General features: G+C 45.2%; 1 pseudogene across 1 annotated transcript in view; it reads right to left on the minus strand.

Moving 5' to 3' along the window:
* LOC144738229 (uncharacterized) overlaps nucleotides 1–3,362 on the minus strand; it is a 29,054-nt pseudogene extending 25,692 nt beyond the window's left edge. The window contains exon 1 of the transcript XR_013589187.1: nucleotides 2,401–3,362. The product of XR_013589187.1 is annotated as an uncharacterized LOC144738229 (transcript). The remainder of the gene's footprint in view (nucleotides 1–2,400) is intronic.
* Between the last annotated feature and the right edge of the window lie 2,638 nt (nucleotides 3,363–6,000).

The raw sequence follows: 6,000 nt of genomic DNA on the forward strand, positions 1-6,000 counted from the left end.
GAAAATACTACGTAATGTAATGTATGCGGCCAGAGGGAATTTCGGCCACAAGCCACATTGAAAAGGAAAGGGATCCGACTCCTGGTCATGCAGCTTTAGATTGGCCTGCCTAAAATCATAAAAATCCTCAACAAATGTGAGCAGAGGCAGAGACATCGAAAACAAAAAACAATCCAAAACCCCAAGCTTCTTTATGGTACTATAGGCCGTAATTACACCAATAAAGCAGAGATCTAGTTGCTGCTGAAAATCCGTACTCCTATGCTATAGCTGATGGACAGAAAATACAGCAGCCCCTTGAATAGCGCGGAGGTTACATTCTTGGAAAGTGCCGTGCGAAAGGTAAAATGACGATATTCAATATTTAAGCCTTACCTAAATAACGTGGTTAGGTTAACGGCAACTAAAATATACATCACAATTGAAATAAGGACTTTACTGTATTCCAAATAAACTAAATTACTGAAATAAATGTGGAGAAACCATATACAAAATATTCCAAGATGAGTATAAATGTATATAAATAAAGCAGACTCTGTGTGTTTTTATAAGAACCAAATTGCGTCAACACTTTGAAACATACACACATCAAAAATTCCATGCGTACTCAAGGGTAAGTTATTATGTTTTTCACACAATTTTTAACTTACCTGTTCACCTTCAACACATGTAACACCTGCACACTCCAACACCCCGCCGCTGCTATATTTTTTCTCATTTACCACATTATTCTTACATATTATCAGGCTTGCATTTTTGCCACAAAATTAATTAACTTCCAGCTCCTTACTGTCCTGTCTGCACACGCACAGCTCACCTCTAATATACTGCAATATTTAATCATGGAACCTTTGCCAGTACCAACATATGAGAATAGGTTTTCCCCGTTTTCATGGCAACAAAACAGGTGTTAAGATGTTAAAACACCAAACTGAAACCTTTTACAAGGAATCATGTGTGCATTAACCACAATACTTGTGGTCCGAATGCAAACATAAACACTCTGATAGTAAATGCATGGACTGCTGCTGAGGCAGACTGTTTTTAAAAGGTTTGAAATGGGTGTAGCCCAAGGGTCATAAAGAAGTGGCTGGGGCTAGTGATGTTAATGTAATAAATTACCATGTTAATGTGAAATCGAAGAGTGGTGCAATCCAAAGCGGCCTCCCTACAAGACAGAGAAGGAGCGAGGCTCTACCTGGGTAAACAACAACTACCACCACGACAACAATAACTACGATGTGAACTTCTCACTTCGGATCTCAGTGAGCACGCACGAAAATAAATCACGCTTGCTAACACAGAGCGCACGCCCGGGATACACTGCCGAGATCATCGATGACCTCGCCGCCGAGAAAGTTCAGCAGTATCTGACAAGCACAACGGGGTGGCAGCCAGATGCTAACTGCCCATATCCCCCATCTAACACCCTTGCCGAGCACGCGCACGTGTGTGTGTTGCTCGCGAGCGTGCGGAATTCCGACGGCTGGGACAGGATAGCACCATTGCAAGTCTTCTTCCAGAGGAGAAGGTGAGGGGGGGGGACGAGGGAGCCTCCGGGACCCCGTGGGACAACCCCAGGATGGGTGGCAGGGATACAGACCGGCATAGGAGATATCGCAAGCAATGCGACCCAAGTACACGAGGAGGTAACCCAAGTATGCGGGGAGGTGGCCCAAGTACACCTGAATGTGACCAAGCTGCAGTCTACAGCGGAGATAGTCCAGTCCGAGGTGGGAGGGCTACGCTCCATGGTCAGGGGGCTAACCAGGCGAGTATCTCAATAAGAGGCAGAACTCGAACAAATGTGCACTGGGAGGGTAAGGGGGAGTGGGCAAGGGGCCACTGCCCTTCCCCGTGCGTGCTATCTATGCGACCAATGGGGGCATCTCGTGAGAAACTGTCCCCAGATCGCTCGCGCGAGAGAAGCACCAGGGTTAAACACCAAGGCCTCCCTAAAGAGGTGACCACAGAGGGGTGCAATCGACGTGGTCCCAACACAAATAAACTGTCGTGTTAATGGTGAGCGAGTGACCCCCACACAGATGCCGACAACAACACCCCAGAATGCGGCGACTGTGGGTGACTGGCTGCGGGAGCTGGTGGCAGGAATAATGGGGACCACGTTGCTCGTGGAAGGGCAGGTGAACAGGCGACGTACCCGGATTCTGCTGGACGCAGAGGCGGTTAACGTCACTCGTGAGTGCAACACACGGCAGCGTGGTCGGGGTTGACGTGGGCCGCCTACAGGCCCCGGATCGTGCGCTGCACACTGCAAGTGGAAGTGGGATGGGACTGCTGGGGAGGGTCACCCTTAAGGGTCGCCTCGGACACCCGGTGTGTAACCAGGAGTTATACGTGTCGAGCGTGTTATGCCACGAGTGTATTGCAGGTACCGACCTCCTGGAAAAGTTGGGGCTCAACGTGCAGCCCCGCCGGCGATGCGTCACCGTGGAGGGCAGCGGGGAGCGGATTCCTTTCTTGGGACAACAGCCGGGTTGCCCTCGCTTCGAGCCCGTGGCCGCTATCCTGGCGTCGGTCGTCACCGTCGGCATTTGTGTTCCACTGGGTTTTCCGTTTTTCTCCCAAACCTAAACTCAAAATATAGTTGGTGGTGGTCAAACAGTCCAATGCAGGACCCTCCTGAAAAATAATTTTTAATTAATAAATAAGAAATTAAAATGGAAAACCCTCAAACACAGTACACAATTTTTTATTTTACCAGGTGAGGCCATCTGAGCTGCATAGCTCTTTTTCAGAATCGACCTGGACACAAATGATAGCTCAACTTTGTGGGTTATAATATGGAAATGTATTGCAGCAAAATTCTCAAAATGCATGTTTCTAAATGTGGAGAAAAATCAATGCCACTACAGGGAGAGAGAGAAAAAAATAAAACATGTAAACTGCAATTATAAATGCATACCATGTGAGGTAGTTGACATCTTGCCACCCTTGTACAATATATCACAGACAAACAAATAACAGTGAAACCTTGGATAAGCCACTTTTTGTGAGCTGGTCGCTTCTGAAAACAAGAGCGGTATAGCAGCTGAAGTCGGCTTGATCTGGTAGGATAAAAAAACTGTAGAAATATTTTAAAGAAACAAAATTCAAAGTAGTCAGCCAGATGAAGACAAATTAAACTTAAGGAGAGAATTAAAGCAAATGCAATCAGGCGAGGGCAGGAGGCAAGGCCCCGCATGGCTAGGCCCCGCGTTGTAATGTTCCAACCTGGACATCGATTCCATACTCGCTGCTACTCAATTGATATCCCTACGAGAGGAGCGAGGCTCTACCTGGGTAAACAACAACAACAACCACGACAACAACAACAACCACCACGATAATAACCACCACGATGTGAACTTCTCACCTCGGATCTCAGTGAGCGCGCGCGCGGTGCAGCAGCTTCCGGATATATCTTGACGTCACGCGGCAGCAGGAGGTGACATGACGTCACTTGCGGGGTTCACCACACAATCCCCTAACGGCCTAACCCAACGAGCGGCGGTGTAATTAAATAAATTATGTTAATAAGCCGGGCCCATGTGGGGTGATTGGGCTTGGCTACTGAACCCGTCACAATCAAATAGCGACTGTTTCATGAATACACTATGTTAATGAACCGCCAGTCAAAAGCGCGGTGGAGGGGGGGATTGAATATCTTGGTGACATGACGTCACTAGCGGGGAACAGCTTTCCCTGACGTCTCACGCCGACGATTTAATGAGTCAGTTTAACACGTAGGCTTTCGCGACCAATATTGTTCATAATCAACGATTTTTGGGTTTAGATCGCGTTATTTATAAATGTGTCGTAACCCTCCACCACCCGACACGGCCAATCAGTAAAAAAAAGTGTCACGTTGACAAAAGACAAATAGTTCACTGCTTTAGCCCACCGGTGTGTTGAAGCGTGAAACCACAACATTTACAATTTGAGTACGACGTTTCGCTGGTAATTGCATCCAGCATCATCGGGCAAAAACGTCGTACTCAAAATGTAAATGTTGTGGTTTCACGCTTCAACACACCGGTGGGCTAAAGCAGTGAACTATTTGTCTTTTGTCAACGTGACACTTTTTTTACTGATTGGCCGTGTCGGGTGGTGGAGGGTTACGACACATTTATAAATAACGCGATCTAAACCCAAAAATCGTTGATTATGATTTAATGAGTGGTGACGTCACTGTGTGTGTACACTGTGTGTACAAACTGTGTGCGCGTGTGTACACTGTGTGTTGGCACAGTCAGGGGTACAGGTGGTGCATCGGCCAGTTAACTGAGTCAGTCGACCCATGGCACCTGGGTCTACCCCGTGCACATAGCCTGACACCTCAGCCATCCATCTCATTGAGCAGCCATTACCAGATCATCAGCAGATGCTACAGGGCTGACCAGCAGGGAATGATCCTTTAACTATAACCAGTCATCGATAAGCGTATTATTTTTAACCGCGACGAATGCAATTTATTTATACGGCCATTGTGAGCTTCTCAAACTACATAATTATTGAAGATGCTATGTAATGTAATGCATTGGGCCAGAGTGATTTTCTGTCACAAGCCGAGTTGAACAGGAAATGGCTCCAACTCCTAGTCACGCAGCTTTAGATGTGCCTGCCCAAAATCATAAAAATCCTCAACGAATGTGAGCAGAGGCAGAGACATCGAAATCAAGGAACCCAAAGCACCAAGCCTCTTTATGGTACCATAGGCCTTAATTACATCAAGAAAGCAGAGATATAGTTTCAAGTAAAAACCCGTACTCCCCTGCTGTACTCGATCGACATAAAATACAGCCGCTCCTTGAATATCGGAGGTTACGTTCTTGGAAAGAGCCGCGCGACAGCTAAAAACGCGATATTCAATACTTAAGCCTTACCCAAGTAATGGCGTTAGGTAAACGTCAACTAAAATTTACATCACAATTGAAATACGTACTGTATTCCAAATAAACTAAAATTAAACAATTTATATTACCCCCTTGCTATAGAACAGATCAGCAGGCGTATTTCATTCATCGTTCTCTACACGAAACAAAGGAAAATATTACACAAACTATAAATACCACGGCCTTCTAGGAATGCATGTGTTCAGTGCAAGTCACCTGTGGACTGGTTTTGGTATACAATGTCTCAACAACAGTCGGGCTTGCTTCAACTGATGTTCATCAGCAAGGTCCATTTCAAGTCTCAGTTCGACAAAATGTATATACGTAATACAAATTATAATTAGTGTTCTTGTTGAGAATGTATCGCCTATACGTAACTTTCAAGTGGCATGCCTTATAACTTACGAGCGGGAAGTACCGGGCGTTGCCCGGGTGAAAAATATATTTCAAAACTTATCTTAAAAACCTTACATATACATACACAGATACTAAGGTATTGTGAAAGCCCGGTGGGCCGTTTGTACATTTCTCCACCAACAAAATTATAAGAGGCTTGCAAAAGTCCAAAAAGTTAAAGAAAGTGTGGGGTAAATAGTTGATGTAAAAGGTTTCCTAAAATTGTGGATCCCCCCTCAAAAAATATCTTTACCCCCACGTAGATATATATACCTACACACCCTACATACAACAGAGGAAGTAGTATCTATTGACTCTGTAGTTGTATTGACGGACTGTACATTAGTATCTACTGAGCCAGTAGTAGCTACTGACTGTGTAGTAGGATTTACTGACTGTAGTAACTACTGACCGTAGTAGTATTTACTGGGCCTACAGTAGTATCTAGTGACTCTATAGTAGTAACGACTAATTGTATAGTAGTATCTGCTGACTCTATAGTAGTATCCACTGACTGTAGTAGTAACTACTAACTCTATAGCAGTATCTACTCACTCTAACGTAGTATCTACTGACTCTCGTAGCTACTAATCGTAGCAGTATGTACTGACTGTATAGTAGTGTAGTAACGCTTATGACTCGTTCACACCGGAGTTGGAGGCACACTTGTTTATTTAACACCACACGTTGTGACATACACACTGAGGGG

This window comes from Lampetra planeri, chromosome 78 (genome assembly GCF_965212315.1).
Source record: "Lampetra planeri chromosome 78, kcLamPlan1.2.h2, whole genome shotgun sequence".
Classification (NCBI taxonomy): Eukaryota; Metazoa; Chordata; class Hyperoartia; order Petromyzontiformes; family Petromyzontidae; genus Lampetra; species Lampetra planeri.